The sequence below is a fragment of the Scardinius erythrophthalmus genome (assembly GCF_964197995.2).
Source record: "Scardinius erythrophthalmus genome assembly, chromosome: 25".
NCBI classification, from domain to species: Eukaryota; Metazoa; Chordata; class Actinopteri; order Cypriniformes; family Leuciscidae; genus Scardinius; species Scardinius erythrophthalmus.
Genome location: NC_138245.1, coordinates 6,600,650 through 6,619,666, shown reverse-complemented (window position 1 = coordinate 6,619,666; position 19,017 = coordinate 6,600,650). Strand labels below are relative to the sequence as shown.

At 37.6% G+C, this 19,017-nt stretch overlaps 1 protein-coding gene across 2 annotated transcripts in view; it reads left to right on the top strand.

Annotated features, from left to right (window-relative positions):
• The window catches only part of fhit (fragile histidine triad diadenosine triphosphatase), a 371,806-nt gene that overhangs the window by 98,143 nt on the left and 254,646 nt on the right, over nt 1-19,017 (top strand). The window lies entirely within an intron of this gene.

Sequence of the window (19,017 nt, the reverse complement as noted above, 5' to 3'; positions counted from 1 at the left end):
TCATTATGATTTTAATCTTATTGCAAATGACTTGTTCTGTTCTAGTCCTTCGCTGTGCCACAGTTTCCACAGTTATAGCTTTCTCCTATAAGCTCTTTCCTTTTTTTTTTTTTTTCTGGCCTGACAATTCAAAGCTTGGATGTAGACACCGTGGAACACTTTTCATTTACTGACTCGACGTCTCTCAATAGTAAAAAAAAAAAAAAAAAAAACACTTGTTACAAATGTTATTCACTTAAATTCTTCACATTTGCAAGGATGTGGTGGATTAGCCAAATGGATTTTGTCCACTAATGAAAAGCACACATTTCACACATTCCTTGTGAATCTTAACATTTACACTTCTTTATGTTGTCGGTGTAGGTCACTCTCGTCAGCTTGTTCTCATTTCACAGGCGTTCTTGTGTGTATGAAAGATTAGCGCAAATTAAATTGAAGATGTTAGATTGTGGAGTGTGATCAAGACTATTTCAGAAATGTATGTAATATAATTATGCAATTTAGTCACTGTTTTTCTTCCACCTTTTTCGACAAAATTAATTGATAAAAAATATATATATGTGCGCGGGTGTGTGCGTGTATTTTTAAAATAAACTTAATAAAATGTAATAAACGCAATGAATACATTATAATACATTTTGGAATAATTAAGAATTTAATGATTTATTTGCTGCTTAATATTTTTTAAATAAAATTCATGATATTACTGTAGTTCAAATATGAATAATATATAATTTTTTTGAGCTAATAGTTTGTAGTCACTATTGTTAATAAACAGGCACATGTATTGGTTTATTTATTTATAATATGGGCATATGGGTTACCTACTACCTATTTTAACTGTCATATGACACAAATGTTTATACATATCAATTAGCCAATCATATACATCTGATTTATTGGGTGGTCATTTTTTTTTTTTTTTTTTCAATGCATTTTGAGACAACTAGGAATCGGTAATTAATAGCCTTTTTGTCCCCCCACAAACAGGACACAACATCTTCTCACGGTGTGACATGTTGGATCCCTTAAGTATAGCAGTTATTCTACACCTCACAAACCTTTATGTTCAGTTTTAATGTAACCTCAAATTGTGCCATTTAGTTTGTATAATTTAAGGTCTTAGGGATGGGTGTTGGCCTTGTAGGCTTTGCTTTATGAATGCAATGCTAATCGTGCAATTCAAATCCATAGACGCTGGGAAAATCCAGTGAGAAACGATTAATTTCTCCTGTACACATTTCTCAAAGGGCTGTAATATATAATGGTCCAACTTTGAATGTGTTAGTGGATTTATGATCGGAGGCTTAAGCACTCAATACACCAAATCTTTCCAGTGTGCAGATTCTCATAAATTTTTATAATTCATGTATATTGGAATGATAATATTTACTTAAAAGTGTACAGTGTCTCCCTCTCTGTGTTTGTTTTATGAAGGACAGTCACGGAGACAGGCCACGGGTTCATAAAACATGTCTGATTAAAAGGATTTTTTGTCCTCAGGCTCATTTTTCAATTTGGTTTTTCTAAACTAGAGCAAAAACTAGGATGGAAGGAGGCAGCGTTGCATGGCACAGGTGTTTTGCGCTAGTTTTTACATGAGGGTGGCTTTTCCAGGGAACTTTTTTTTTTTGTTTTTTCTATGATATGTTGGCTCTTTGAAAATTTTAATGCATACAATATTTTGCTGACCGCTAAAGCAGTTTAAGGTATTTGAGATGTATGAGGAGGATGGGCCGATGTGGTTTTGGGTAGAAGATGATGAATTTGTCTTTGAGAGCTCTCTGACATTAAGCGAATGCAGAGATGGTCAGGTAAATTCAGTAGATATGATGATTTTTGAAGTGTTGGAATAAGCTGCAAAAATGATGTTGGTAACTTTCTTTGTGAAAATCTGCTCTTTTCAGTGAATTTGATTCAAAATCTCTAATTCAACAATTTGTTTGCAGTAGATTTTAATATATGTATGTCACTGTGTGTATATATATATGTATGTATGTATATATATATATATATATATATATACACATACTGTATATATTTGTATATTGATAGATATAGATTTTGTTAAAGCTAAATATTAAAAGTGAAAATGTTGCCAAAAATATGAGATGGTAATAAAAATAATATTTCAATACTTTTATGTTCGCAAAACTGGTAACGTAAAGCTTCTTGGGGGAGCTCAAAACTGTTGTGAGAATTTTGTGAATGTAAAGTATCTCAGGAAACACAAACATATTGAGAGAACATCATTTCCCATTATGGATGTACACAACTTGGGAAATTGATATAGAAGATAATGTTTTCTAGTAATGCTCAGCTCTTCCATATTTCCTTATTGCTTGATATTACTGTTTGTGAGTGTAATGCTCTTACTGATTGTCTCTCTCTCTGTCTTCGTCCAGTGATCATAGTGCAGAAAATGTTATATAAAGTCATGAGAATACATTGTTCAAAAGTTGTTGGAGGGTAGACTTTTGCAGCCACAATCAATTATCAAATGAGGTTACAGTGCAGAAGCGCCTTGAATCTTAGAGGCTGTAGGATTTGATTTGGTTTATTGCGGTGAACTGAAAACCGAGACCATTCAGCTATGAATCGGATCCTCATTCGATATTTGCCGAAGTTCAATGATTATGACCTATGAGATTGCAGCGCACTGGTGGGGAAATCATAATCAATTCCCACGTCCCTGATGAAGAATCGCATTCCCCTTAAATCAATTATCCCATGTGTCTGGGACATATGCTACATCTCAAGTGTCGCCTTCCAAACACACACACAGGAGTCTGAAGTCTGCTGTTAATTCATTTGTTTGATGAAGGACTCTGTATCCCTGTTGTCATGGATCTGTTGGCTTTGAATTATGGTCTTCGGGTCACATGTAAGCACTGGATTTTTCACAGTCTTCTGGCTGGGTGTTAGTGCTGCCATTGAAATGTGTGTAGGATCCTACAAACTCTCCATCATATGAAAGGTCAAAGTGACAAAGTCATCAATAGGCCGTTGGGGGCTCCTCTGGGAGCCTTGTAGGCTTGAAAACAGCCGCCCTGCCATTGGTTTAATCCTTTCTGTGCATCTCCTTTAGATGGCCTTTATCCATCTCTGCTTGTTCACCTAATCTCATTTTGGCAACTAATGCCCTGCCCCTGAAAAGTTTGCTGACAGATCACTTGGAGATAATGACTTACATGCACCAACAAATTGGATCTCTTGAGTTCTTTAACCTCGAGGGAAAGACTCGTACTGTTATTTACTAGTCTGCACTTAGAATATAGTAACAATTATATTTTGAGTCTGAGTAAGATGTATTAGGCCTGGTGTTTTGGATTCATGAGCTGGCTGGCCTTTTGTTACATGTGCATCTGAGTACTTCCACGTTTCGCTTTTTGAAATGGCGTTTGTAACCCAATCTACATTTTTATATGACATTTCAAAGTGTACTTTATTCAACGTGAAAAAAAGTATGGCAGAGAGGATCTTTAGCTATCGGAAATTGAACATTCTGCTTAAAATATGTTAGAAAATGTATGTATTTATAAATAATAGTGCTGTTAAATCGATTCATTGCATCTAGTATAAAAGTTTTCATGTAAAAAATGTGTGTGTGCATATTATACACACACACACACACACACACACACACACACACACACACACACACACACACACACACATATACACACACACACACACACACACACACACACACACACACACATATACATATATACATATATATATATATATATATATGTATAAATGTGTGTGTGTGTGTGTATATATAATAATTAAAGATAATTGCACACCAAACGATCATATTATAATGATTTCCAAAGGATCGTGTGACACTGAAGGTGGCTGCTGAAAATTTAGCAAAATATATTACATTTAAAATATATTAAAATTAACATCAACATTAACATCAATTGTAATTATATTTCACATTATTACTGTTTTTACTGTATTTTGAACTTTGACTTTTATTTTGACTTTGACTTTGAAATGCAGCTTTGATAAGCATATGAGACTTCTTTCAAAAACTTTAAATATTCTTAATAATTCCAAGCCATTGAATGCGAGAGTTCAGAGTTTTTTTCAGGAGTTCAGGTGAGGTCATTTGAAATATCTTCCTCATGGTCAGTGGTTTCATGGTTTTCTCATCCGTACTAATTGCTGCCTGACATTGAGGGCAGTTAAACATAAATCCACTGCCTTAATTTTTTGAAGTTGAAGTTGAAGCAATTTCCCATGTTTGTTCATGGGTTTTGCTTTCATTTATTAATGGTGAGGTGCATTTTGACATTTTGCCGGGTACAATATCCTGCTTACGCTTACAGATGTGTCTACATTTCCAAAATGGATCCTTTGATAATGTGTGTGATTGACAGGTCTACATGTCTTGAATAGAAATATCTAGACCTTAAAGGTGCCATATGTCATGTCTGGCAAAAAAAAATCAAGTCATACTCCACATTCCATACCAGATGGGGGCAGTATACCTCCAGAAAGTGAATTGGTCTATGCTCCGCCCCTACCTTCTTAGCTGCACATATACAAGTTAAAATAGGGACAACATCTATTTAGAGTGTTACGCTGCCCGCCTGAAGCTAATTTAGCAGCTGCACATATACAAGTTAAAATAGGGACAACATCTATTTAGAGTGTTACGCTGCCCGCCTGAAGCTAATTTAGCAGCATATATCAAGTTTGATTTTCATTAGCAATACCACTTCTAGCTAAGTTATCATTAGTCACCAAAAAACATTCGGTCTCATTACACCTTGCAATGTTTTCCGTTACGTTTCGTGCGTCCAGGGTGTGTAAAGCAGAAGCAGCCTGGCCAGCGGCGGAGTATGCGCGATCCGTGAGTGCTGAAGACGTTCTACACGGCTTTGATGGGTGCGCAGGAGGACACAAATGGGCGGCGACAGCTTCTTCCAGTGGCGGGAGCTTTTTCCTCAGCGCCGTCAACAGATAGAGCGTTACTAAAACTGTATACACCGCCGCCGACTTGAGCTGCAAAGAAGCTCTGGCCGCCCTGTCAAGGACGCTTGTCAAAAAGTACGGGGAAACTTGACCGCTCTGAATATAGTGAGTGAGTGCGCGCGCGCGCGGCCGGGGCTCGCTCTCTCTCTCTGCTAGTTCTTAGAGGCAGAAGAGCGCGTGCGCGCTTAAAATGTCATATTTTGGTATGATCGTTCACCCGCCAGTGTGGCGGATAGCTTTTTGAGATTTTATTTGTGCTTCAGAGCGCGTTTTTTTCCCTGCAGCGGGTGGTGGTAGGGGTCTCTTGCCAAGGGCTTCAGCCATCCTTTCCGCTCTCTTCCCTGAACTGAAATGTAGTAGTGGGCTGTACTTTCCACATCAGGTTCAAGTACGCCCACAAGCCGTGCGAGTTATTCGTGTATTGCATGTTTGGCTGGTGGTTATGTTGCCCGTATACCGCCTCCCATGGCCGAAACTGGTATTACGACACCTGTCGGGCCGTGGCTAGTAATGCTAATGCTAATTAAGGTTGATATCTCTGCAGCACTATAACTTGACATTTTTTAATGACATCATCGCCCTTATTTCTTCTCATTCTTTTGATGTGTGTAGCTCATTTTTGGGATATTTTTACCTCAATTGTTACATATGGCACCTTTAAAGGGTAACTCAACCCCTGGTCAGAGCCTGACTCCACCCACTGGCAATATTTGAAAAATGCTGGCAAAGTGGGCCGAGCCCAGCGGAGATAGAGGGGACGTTCGTGCACCTGAGACCCGTGTTTCAATAGCGCGCGCGCTCTGTAGGCATGTTCAACTTAGCAGATGAGTTGCCATGAGAACGACTGACATCTCTATCTTTTCATACAGATTACATAAACAGAGAATATTTGTTTTCATTTTGAATTAGCTAATTTAATAGCCGAGACTTAAATGTTTATAAAGATATGTTGCCTATGCCTGTGTGACTAGTTTTCGCTGAGTTTTGTTTAAGTTTAGAGACGTGCTCCAGAAAAAAAGTTCACGGAGACAGAGAGGCAGAAAGCACACCCTGTTTATTTTTATTTTATTTTACAAAAGCACAATGCTTTGTTTCGATTGTAAGTGGACACATAAAAAAGTAGACATTTTACAGTTTATTTTTTCATATTTCTTAAGTCTGTATGACCATAAATGACTATGTATTTTAAGTCTATTTTACTGCTATGTGAAAAAATCCAGCAAAATGCGCCGGCGCGTTTGTCGAACCCAGAGGGTTAACTTTAGCCAAATAGGAAGGAACATAAATTGTGATTAAAAATATATGCTCACTCACATCAAGACGCCACTGCAGTGGTGGAGTCCATGCAGGAGGAGCAGCGTTTGGCACTGCGAGCTGTTTGGAGAAGCCCATTTCCACCTCATTGCGTTGGAGAAGCAATCCCTCGTAAATTGCAGGTTGCACACTCCAGCTCTAGGTGGGAACTCCAGGCCAAGTGTATGCAACCACTGGCGCCTAATTTCCAAGTCTGCTGGAAAGCTATGAAGTCCAGCTGTGCTGTTGTAACCAGCAACACTACACCTACGTCCCATCCTAACCACTGTACTAAATACAGAAAAAGCTAATGCTAAAAATCTACGCTAACTTGAAGCTATCCTAACTGATGCAATACTATGCTACTATCTAACTATGCTTCTAACAATACTACACTAAAAACTATGCTAATTAACTACCTAGGCTACACAAAATAATCTAAATAACTATATAAATGCTATGCTAACTAGATGCTAATATACACTATCCTTTCAATACTCGCAATTCTAACACCTGACTCGCTATAGGGGTTTTGACGGAACAAGATGTTTTTATACCAGGGGCTAAGCCTATGTCAAGGGTGTGGTGAGCTGGAACCTGCTTACGTCACGCAGGGAAACAACTTCCAATAGGAAAATTCAACTGCAGTAGCCACCATTCAACCTGAAGAGGGCAGCACTCATTTTTACACCATATATTGTAGAATTAAAACACTTATTTACTTGAATCAATGAACAACACTAATAAAGCCCCAGTCTTACAGATCATTAACTAAAAAAAAAGTTGTTTAAGGAGATGGACAGTAGGACATGATTACACAAAGTGTCCCTCTAGATTTGTGTGAAGTGCTTTTGCTTTTAAGTTATTTTCAGCAAAAAAAAAATTCACTATTCCTTGGGTGAATCTCAAACAAAAAAGAAAAAAGAAAAAAAAAAAAAAGAAAAAACTGTCAAGAAAATGCCTGGGTAATTTTTCACCCCAAAATCAAAAGACCAAAATGGGAAAATGTATTCAGTTTATTTTAGTACCTTTGTTGCATTGTATCCATTGAGACAGTCTTTTTTTGACCATATTTAACATTAGAGTAAATAAATACAGTTGTGGTTATAAATTTACATAGAGTACACCTTGCAGAATCTGCAAAATGTTAGTATTTTTTTTTTTGTATGTAGGGATTCTATTTCTTTCATTTAGTTCTGTCCTGAATAAGATATTTCACATGTCTACATATAGTCCACAAGACAAAATGTATGAAAAATTACCCTGTTTAAAAGTTTACATACCCTTGATTCTCAATCTGCGTCGTTTCCCAGTTGTTGAGTCCCTTGTTTGTCCTGAGTAGTTAAACTGCCCAATGTTCTTCAGAAAAAAATCCTCCAGGTCCTGCACATTCATTGGTTTTCCAGCATTTTCTGCATATTTAAAACCCTTTCCAGCATTGATTGTATGATTTCGTGATCCACCATTTCACACCGAGTACAATTGAGGGACTCAAAATCGAAAATCGAACATTGTTACAAATAAGTCACTTTTTACATTTCTTCCATTGCTTAGTTTTTTCTGCAAGCTGCATCATTTTTTCTCCTCAGATTGATATAGCATGTATGAAAAGACATGGCCATCATCACTCGCCTTTATAAGGTTAAAATGTCTTATTTGTTTGCACATAAGCTAGTAGCTAGTGTTAAAGATGCAATACATTATGACACTGGTGTCATGGGTTAACCTTTAGTACTGGCTAGAGGTCAAAGGTCAGCCCCATGTGCAGCCATTCCATATACAGCTGTGACTGATTCATGATGTGTTACCTCTTTCTAGTTCGTGAACATTAATGCTTTTGGCCTTTAAGTCAGCAGCCTGGCACTCCTTCATAGAATCCAAGATCAAAATCACCACATGCCACAGATCAGCTGTAAGCGTTATCTTTCAACATGCTACAGGCAAAAAATGTCAAATTCAAATGTGCCGTGTTGAACACTACAGACACGCAGACCAAGTCATCTCAGTGCCGCATTGATTTTGTCGTAAATGCTCCACGGATTTCCACAAAGGCAACACAATTGTTCATTATCTGCCTAGTTACTCACCAGGAGAAGCTTCTGGAAATAAGAATAACAAATAAGATGAGCTTGTGAGGGCGTTCAGAGGCCACAAGACCCACGGCTGTTGATGCCCTGCGCACAAATCCAAGTACATTTCAATCAAAACCATTATGTTCCATTGCTCTTATTAAAGTCAGTGATGTAGACTTAAACCGCATCCTCCACTGTAGGCGTGCACTTTTTAAAAGACGACTATATCTACGTTCCGTCCTTTGATATTTTTCCACGTGATGATTCTTAAGACTGCGGATGAGATGATGGTGTGATAACTTTAGAGCATCCTGACAGTTTTACTGGTAAGCCACTGCTGATCAGAAAATTGGATCTAAATAAGATTTCTATACAGACACTCAGTGCGGTGGTGTTCAAACACAGGTGACATTGTAAGAGTTTTTCAATTAAAACAGCTTAAATGCGATGTCTGCTTCGTCCAGCAGCGTCTGTTAATCAGACGTTTCCTTTTGTTGAGGCAGATTGGATGAGCCGCATCTTAATAACAGAGGCGGATCTGCCGAGGGAATATGGGAACCAAATTGAAAATGTTTGTTTAGAATATTAGAAAAATTTTCCCTGCACATCTGGGACTTACCTATATTGCAACATAGATGGTAGTGTTTTGGTTATAATAAAAGAAGAGCATAAGTCAAAAAATTTAATTTTGTAGTATATATATATTGTTTATTTAAAGGTGCAGAAAGCATCCACTTCAAAATACATCTGAAGAAATTAATAGCATTTTTTTGATAGATATGTTAAAGAAGTGTCATTTCAGGGCCAATAGTGGCATCAAAAAGTGGTCTGTTTTATGTGAGTTAAAAATAGCATTGGCTAAGACAAAGGTTAGTTAATACCCGTCATGCACTGTCAGGCTCACACATCTCGCTAGAAGATGCCGTCCAAAACAGAATCTTAAAGCATTGTCATATTGACCATTGTTCTGTACATTTTTGAGGGTGAAATCCAGTGATTTCAATATGAATCCATGCAATCAGGGATTTCACAAAAGCTTGAAAGATTTTGCCATGTCTAATTGGGTTTATTTGGTCATGTGAATTTGACTATGCGACAATATCAGATATAGAGCAAGAAACTTTGTTTTGAATCTTTATTATTATTATTATTATTGTTATTTTTTGTTGTTGTAATTAAGTAAGTTTGACATAATTCTGGTGGTCCTTTGTCACGGTGGCCGTCATGTTGAGATCACACGACCAGCTAAATTATTGCACTTTTAGTTGGGGAATAAGTTAATCATGGTTATTAAACAGCTCCGAGATATTGCTATAATTTCCACAGTCTATGCCTTTACATAATCAAAATGTGTAGGCCTACTTGTAGAACTGTAAAGGGTTTAGGGTGGCGTTTTGGACAGGACCTCAGTGCACCTTTGTCTAAAAATAACCCATATGGCTTTTCAAATTTAGCAGAGGCTCAAGGAATGCGTGGATTTCTTGCTTGTATTTAAAATGGTAAAAATCTTTTGGCAAAGCCTCCGAAAGACCTTACCATGAAACTCTACACGGAGATATGCTGCCAAACCACCTGTAAGCGTGGAGCTTTATTCAACCATCTGTGCAAGAGCATTCAGCTGATTTTGAGAAAGGTTGTAAGGTCATTTGCTCATTTTTAAAAAGCACATTCAAGCATTCATTTGTTTTTTATGTAAGTATAAATAATTACCAATACTATAATTAACAAAGCAGCATGTTAAATCCAGATGCCTTTCCTTTTCCTTTGTGTATCTCACAGGTTATTGGTGTGAACACATTTAATTAGTCATTATTATAATAACACATAACGCAAACGTGCCCACATGCGCACGCACGCACGCACGCACGCCTGTCTGACTCCATTGCTGTCAGTGCACCCGGGAGAGATCGGCAGTCAGCATTAAACCGGTGATGAAATCTTTCATTACTGCCTTACTGATGTAGCTGTACTTGTGGGATCTTATTTGCTACCAAACCTCTCCTGCAAACAAACTTAATGAGACGACGTTTCAACACTTGCTTTTCTTCTGATAGCATTTCAAAACACGAGAACTCCCTCTAGCCCTCTGTCTGGATGCATCTGCTACCTGAATAAACTCTAGTTATCGGCAAGCTAAATTGACAGCTGAAGCCCACTGCTTGCTGTGTATGTTTGGGAGCTGTTTTTCCTCTCGTTCCAGGTAGATGAAACGCAGTGTGCCAAAGGCCATGTCTGGATGGAAAATGGAATCAAACGTGTATGTTTTTCACCTTGAGGTGCTTTCTGTGTGGCAAATCATTGGTTATTCATCATGATTAATTTTATACTGTGCCACACTCCATCAGCAGTCTGCTAGAAGTTCATTCATCACTGTCATAGTCTTGGAACGCAACCAGCCTTGTTATTACAATGCTATTACATTGTAATAAGACGTTAATAAGCTTTGTTTCATTGCGAATGCTCTTGTCCTTAACAGAGAGAGTTATAAACAAGCTAAATGTGAAAGAGAAGCTGTGATTATGTCTCAAAAAGTGATGTCTTGATGTAAAAGGTATACTGTATATGGGCAGTTGTCTCGGCAATGTTACAGACTTAAAACAAATCTTAAAACAAATTATTTAAAGCACTATTTCATCCAAATAAGGTGTAGCTGTGATACTGGCACAGAAGTCACTTTCAAACCAAGCTGTTGGTAAATGCGACACATCTTTTGAACCCATTGTGAAATCTGCGTGAGGAAATATTTCGCTCTCACGCAACAAATGTTGAATGTGACCACACTTTTGTAATGGACTACAAAAAATGCCACAGATAAGCACTGCACACTAGAATTTGAGACCCAGCCAGAGAGTTAGCGAACATACTAGCTGAGCTACTACACTATGTGCTCGATACACTTACTGATAAAGGAGAGAGATTGTTCTGTTTGTACACTGAGCCATACACGATTAATCTTTTGTATCACTAACATCACCCAAGGATATGAATGCAAAGTGCCAAAAGAAATCTCAGAAAGCCTTTGATTGTTCGGCCTCGATGAGACATTCTTTTCATCTCCAATGAGAAGTATTCAACAGAGTTGATTCAATTTAGGGCTCAATGCTTGGTGGACTGAATCCGATAGTTGTTTATAGTCTGGTAAAAAGAGGGGACAGCTAAGCCTTGGGCGGCATATCGTTGTGTTTGTGTTCAAAATGGAGATGGGTCTCGCATAGATATAGCCTAAGGTCTGCTTTTGATATATGCTTGATGTCATCACACTAAACTCATCTCCTTGAGCTCTGGAAAGATGGGAACATGCTCTTTTGAATTTTATGTATCATACTGTACATATTAGGGCTGTTTTCGACTAAGGATTTTCATAGTCGAATCTGATTCGTTAGATTTTGCCGTAGTCGACTCGAACCTTTTTTTTTTTTCTTTTTTTTTTTAGATAGCAGCTAGATTTTTTCCATTTCAAACAAAAGAGCTAAAAAAACACATATATATCACACATATATCATAACATTTCATAAACATGAGGAGCAATATGAGAGAGAAATTTGGTGATGGTTGTTTAGGTACATTAAACCACGTAAAGCTTTTTCACGCCCATGAGAACCGCGTGGAGTCAACTCACAGCCGCTCCGCTGCCCTGCTGAAAATGTGAAGCAGAAACGCTTAATATCAGATAACGTCCATAATAATTGGACTCTGGGTTCGATTTTTTGACCATTTTCAGTGGTTATGAGGAGCAATATGAGAGGGAAATTTGGTAATCGTTGTTTAGGTACATTAAACAACGTAAAGCTTTTTAACGCACATGAGAACCGTGTGGAGTCAGCTTTTTAACGCACATGAGAACCGTGTGGAGTCAGCTTTTTAACGCACATGAGAACCGTGTGGAGTCAGCTTTTTAACGCACATGAGAACCGTGTGGAGTCAACTCACAGCCGCTCCGCAGCCCTGCTGAAAATGTGAAGCAGAAACGCTTAATATCAGATAACGTCCATAATAATTGGACTCTGGGTTCGATTTTTTTTATCATTTTAAGTGGTTATGTGGAGCAACATGAGAGGGGAATTTGGTTATCATTGTTTAGGTACATTAAACCATGTAAAGCTTTTTAACGCACATGAGAACCGTGTGGAGTCAACTCACAGCTGCTCCGCAGCCCTGCTGAAAATGTGAAGCAGATTTTTGAATACATTTTTATTTATTTACATTAGTAAGCTACAGGACATCGTCTTTCAAAACATGACCTGAAAAAATAAAATAAAAATGGTACCCAGCCCTTGCGAATGCATCTCTGTCCCCAGCACATTTCAAACCAAACTGACGCCCATGTATTCGACTATGAGGTTCATAGTCGAATCAGACCTCTCCGAATCGAATCGTCGAATCCTCGACTATTAGAAGTCAGCCCTAGTACATATGTCACTTTTTTTTTTCATTATTGTTATCAACTGTATAATTAAGTTTGTAATTGAAGTCCTGTACATTTCAATACAAATAAATGGTTGCTGTAGAGAAAACACCCAGTGCTTGAACAGCATTCACATTCGTTTTGTGCTTATCAGGCCATAGTGGATTGAAACATCTGCATTAAAGACATTGACTCTGTGTTTTGTATTCCGATGGAGGATATAATGTTTCCTGTATGTATTTCATACTGTCACAGGGATTTCAGTGGCTTTGCAGTTATGAACACCTGAGCTCAATTCCACAGGGGGGAAGTGGTCGATATGTCTTTACAGGCCACTGTGTAAAACAAGGAGGTGTTGAGATGCAGTCAACCTTTTGTTTTAAGGGGTCATGACATGTTGGGGCTGCAAGCAGTGCTCTGACATATAAAAAGCTTTAGGATATTTACAGACAGAAGAAAGGCCGAATTTGTAAGTGATATGTGTACCTACAGTATATATTTTGATTAAAACAAAAACAATCGAGATTTGAAATAATGAATGCGATATGATTGTGATGTGATTTAAGACAACACAGGAGCACTTTATTTAATGGAGAATAATGAAAAATTCAGTGGAGAAAACAAAATTACATTAAATAACCTATTGCCATTTGTTCTCAAAAGTGCTCATCATACCTACACTGTAAAAAATTCTGCTGTGATTTTACAGTAAATTACTGGCTACTAATTGCATTACTTTTACAGTAATTTACAGTAAGAAATTTAATGTAAATTATAGTAAAATTACACTTATGTACAGTGATTTCACAGTTAATTATATCACATTATTACTGTAATTTCACAGTGATTTATTGTGTTTCGGCTGTAAAAGTAATGCAATTAGTAGCCAGTAATTAACTGTAAAGTTACAATTAAATACAGCAATGCAATGTGATCACAGAAAAGTAGTAATAAAAAAAAACAAGATTAAACAATGCTTTCCTCAATTGTTTTATTTTTTACAATTGATACAATAATATCACAACAAACATGTTGCATTAAGCTGTTAGGACTACATCCCAAACTCTAACTTGACTGACACTATTCTCAGAACACAGATTCTAATTCTAATTCTTCCAAATGCAATGACACAAGAACTGGTAAAGGTGAATGTGTATGTATGTTGAATGCATGTTGGCTTGTGAATGTGTGTTTTACCTTATGAATGTGCACAGGTCAGGTAATGGGTAAGGAGTAAGGACCCAAAAAACAAAACTGTTTATTCATTTATACTGGCAGCGACCCCAGAAGGATGAGGCAGATTAAGTGTGAGAGCAGGCAGGAGTAGGCAACGAGATTATCAGTCCAATAAACACAGGGAAAATCCAAAACAATAGCCAGGTAGAAGGTCTCAACCATAAGGGCAGTCCAAAATATTCAGTGGCAATATGGCAGGTGAAAATGAAGAGAGGCAACAATGACTGGAGCAAATGGAAAAAAAGCACAAAATCTGCTTTGCCATCCATTCAAAATCCACAAGTTTTCGCAATAGAGAACAAACTTGCTGATCGATGCCACCCTGCTTCTTTTTGGATTTAGATCCTGTATCAAGGTTGATGCCCAGGAAGCACCTAAGACGACAAGTAAAAAAGTTACATTTCAGAGTCTGATAGATTCCCTATTTATTTTTATAAATTTGAAAAAGCAGTCTAACTTCACAATATATTTTACAGTGATTATTTTTCAATAATCCATTAAGTTTTTCCACATTTGCTGATCACAACAGCACATGCAAAATACCTTAGGTAAGAGGTGCTGGTCCTGTTGCTGGGACAGATATCCAGGAACAGGAATGAGCACCCTTTAACATAAGGCGTTTTAAAAATAGTCTTAATGTTATGGACAGAAAAACAAGAGTCATGATATAGAGTGAAATAGGATTATTAAACTTAAAAAAGTGATAGTTTAATTAAAGAAATGCAATGCACGCTTGCAAAAGCGTAACGTAATGCGATTACAAGACACGTGACCAAGTGCACATCACAGAGCGATGGAAAAGGTGAGCGTTTGCAGTTAAAAACTACATAATTATCGTTTTGTTTATAAAAATGATCAATCGTTTCAGATCAGAAGACTTTTATTTGTCGACTGGAATCGTGTGGATTATTTTGATGCAGCCTAAATATGCATTTTGGACCAGCTGAATTTTAAGCTGCAGATAAATAGTCACAAATGTTAAAATGTCATTCACAGAAATAAAATGACAGACACAAACTTGTACTCTTTCATTCACATTCCCAGTATACACTCAATTAGGCACTTCCAGCTTCTCAAATCTGCCATTTCAAATTGCCGCGCCTATCTCTCTTACCGCCACTGAGTTTGAAAATGCAAAAGTTAGTTACGCATCTAATATATCGCAAAAAAAGTTGCAAAAGTCAATGTGTGAAGATTTGATATTGCAATGGCAGATTTGAGAAGTGCTTAATTGAGGTTGTGCTGCGAATGTGAATGAAAGAATACAAGTTTGTGTCTGTCATTGTATTTCTGTGAATGACTTTTACATTTGTAACTATCTGCAGCTTAAAATTCAGAATGCATGTTTGTGACTATTTTCTGCAAGTGCTGATCTCAACATTCAACAAGTTTTCACATTGGAGATGTGAGTGTAAATTTTAGTGTACAAGTACAAATATTAATTGTACAAGTTCTCAAATTCACATCTAATCTCGAGTTTTGCTACTCTTTTACCTTCATAAGATCACGCTGGCAATTGGTGGGAGAGGAGTTGAAGCTGGCCGTTGGGTCTGTGTGGAGGACTGGTCTGGTTCTCGTGGATCTGATCCGATGACTGTGCCGATGACTGTTGTGTCAACAAGGTCTTGACAGGCGTTTGTTTCTAGGTCTCGTCTAGTTGTCATGGTCTCTTCTGACATTCAGGGCTCACTGTGTTCATCTTAGGGTGCAGGTCCAGCATCTGATCTGGATACGGACTAGATCCGGCTGACAACAGTAACCTCGGGATAAGAATGAGACAGAGAGACTAACATTAGCAAAGATGCCATTGTTCATTGTTATGAGAAGTGTTTCCGGTTCTGGTTGAGCTAATTTATGCGGCCTAACAATCCTTTTTGAATTATATAGGATTATAGGGATTTTAATGATATAAATGTATTATGTTTATGCTAGGTTAGAGAGGTGTGTTTTTAATATAGCTTTAAACTGCCAGAGTGTGCTGCCTCCTGATCAACACTAGGAAGACTTACCTTGTGTCTGCTCCTCGATCTACTGCCAGTTAGACGGCTGGATCCACCAGTCCATGATCCCTCGACCTCCATTTCAGCAGCATTAGCTGTCAGGGTTTCTTTGAACTGCATCTTTTAAATAAAGGAATACATATTGTGAAGTCATTATTAAATCTTAAGCATTTGTTTTTTATGTGCATAGGTTTGATAAATGTTGTTGTCAGAGTTCACGCAGCAGTATATGCAAAATATCGGTAACAGTTTACAATAAGGTCTCATTTGTTAACATTAATGTGTTAACTAATATTACCAATAAATTTGTTACAGTATTTGTTAACATTAGTTAATACAAATACAACTGTTCAATGTTTGTTCTTGTAGTTCACAGTGCTAATGTTAACAAATACTGTTTTATTTTAAATGTCAAAATGAAAATGAACTAAGATTAATACATTTTGAAGTATTACGCATGGTTACTCTGTTAACTAATGTTGAAAACTAATATTAACAAATAAAACTTATTATAAAGTGTAACCAAGACTGCAAAAACTGTTGTCTCCGCGGGTGTTATGCAGCAGCGTGGTGGTCAGTGTAGTAACGTTAGTTCGATTCACAAGTAAATGACTCTTTTGAAATGTTAGTGAATCAAATCTATGCACCGAAAGCATAGTCCGACTCCTATGATTCGATAATCACTCGTTGAAAAAGACGAAATAACTGACTAAATTTTAGCAAACAAAATGGAATATAACTACTAAATATAATTTCATTAGCCAACATTACAGTGCACTGGATCCAGCTCAGCAGTTTTTCTAATAAAACAAATACACAATCATCCTAAAATGAAACCGTAACGTTAGGCCTTTTCATCAACACTCCGTATCTCCGCGACCGAATGGGTATTCTGATGTTACGAAGGCCTAATTACCATCGCAAACCATCTCAATTAAAACATCAAACAATAGAACAATAAATTAATTAAATTACTTACCCGTTTTTTTCAGCTGAATGATTCCTCTCGGAAACGAAATGGTCTGCGACGCGTCTGTTGGATCATCCTCAGGATTTAACCGCCAAAATCTTTTTTTTTTTTTTTTCAGTTTTTTCGTGGCCCGCTTGTGACAAAACGAACTCGGGTCGAAGGTACACACAGCTTCACCGAGTATGGACCTGACACCATTACAACTGATTTCAGCCGAGGCTCAGGCTGGCCCATACAGAAAAAGCCGTTGGCCCAAAGTTCTGTGCTTGCTATCTGGGTGCGGTCTTCGTTCTCAGCTGAACAGCCTATTTTTTTTTTTTTTTACAGTAATTTGCTGTCATATCACAGCAGATAGTAAAAAGTCAGTGAGCGAATCCACATTACTGTGAAATTACAATTGTTTACAGTAAATCAATTAAAACAGTATTTTACTGTAAAAAAACACAGTTAAATATTGTGAAAGTCTGGAAATATTTTACAGTGTACATATATCAAAAAATAACTGTTTGAGCTGAATTTCATTGGGTGAACCTTACATTGTTGGCTGTGTGTGTGTGTGTGTTTGAATTAGTTTAGGGATTATTGTGTCTGATGTATCAGTAGCGGCGAGCAGGCTTCTGGATTTCACCGATTACACGCTGGAGCAGCAATCTGTGCAGTCAAGGTTACAGATAAGGATTAAACACGTAACCGGCGCAATAACGCTGCGTGGAATGCAGGCCGAGCGCACGCCCAGCGAATCATGCGTGACCGCCACTGCTGCGAGCAGAGTCACAAGCACGTTTGACGGAAATGTTGATATCAGATCACAGCGGAAGAGCCGCTTCTTGCACACTTCAATCCACGCACATGTGCTTTGCCATACCTGACGTGGAACAAAATGCCAAATGCGTGTTGTTAAGCACACGGGAGATGCACATTAATTAGGTCATAGCAAACTGCGACACGCTAATTGCAGCATTGTGATTCTTAATTGCGGAATTGTTGGAATCTGTTTAGGAGGCTAATGCCCGAGACAGCTGGTATGCACACATTTTCCATTTTCCTGTTTTTTTCTTCTTCATTTTCATCCTTTTTTTGGATTCCATCCTCTGGGATAGTATCCAAACGCACAGTATGAGTCCTTTTCTCCATGTTTTCCTTAATTATATGTGTTATGTGAGTGTGTGTGTGTGTTTAGAGAGAAAGAATATTCGATTTTCTGTGTACGCCTGTGAATAATTCTGCACGCATGCATGTGTGTGTATGTGTGTGGGGTCATTTTGAGTGCACCTATGCGTGTGTGTATCTGTGAGGTTATTTTAACCCCATTTTAATAATTCATGCACACACAAAAACCCAACTCCCTGTGGTTATTACATATAATTACATTTATAAGGAAAATCATGGCAATGAATTATTTTGTGCCATTTTTTTCTCCTTATGTTACAGTAAATGCAGAACTGATTTGACATTTGTTTCACTTGGTAAAAAAAGGAGACAAACTAGGTGTTCACAAGCAGTTAAAAGCAATAGTTCACCTAAAAATGACAATTCTGTCATCATTCATGGAAGAAAGAAAATCGAATGTGTTTCGAGTGACGTGAGGGTGAGTAAATGATTACAGAATTGTCTCTTTTTTTCAGTTGAACTGTTCTTTTATTTCTACCTGGGATGGTTAATGCGACTGCACTAATATATTTTTAGCTGATCAATGCGAACTGAAATTCCCTGGAGAAGTTGCCTAAATTTAGCAAGAGGCCGCCGATCTTGGTCGATACTTGTTTGTAATTGTGGGCGTTAAAAAGCCCTCCCAGTGCGACAAGATGCATCTTTTTTTTGCTTTATAGATTGTTCTTTGTTTGAACTCTCGCTGTTTCAGATATTCGTTTTATCATTGACATCTCCCATTGAGACTGTTTTAGAATAGCTCGCCATCAATTTGTTTACTTCAAGTCTTGCTATATGAGATGCCTTTCATCTAGACCGAAATGAGCGAAGAAACTCATAGAATTTCTAATTAATGCAGAATGTTGTCTCAAACAATTAAAAGAGTAGACAATAGAGTAGACA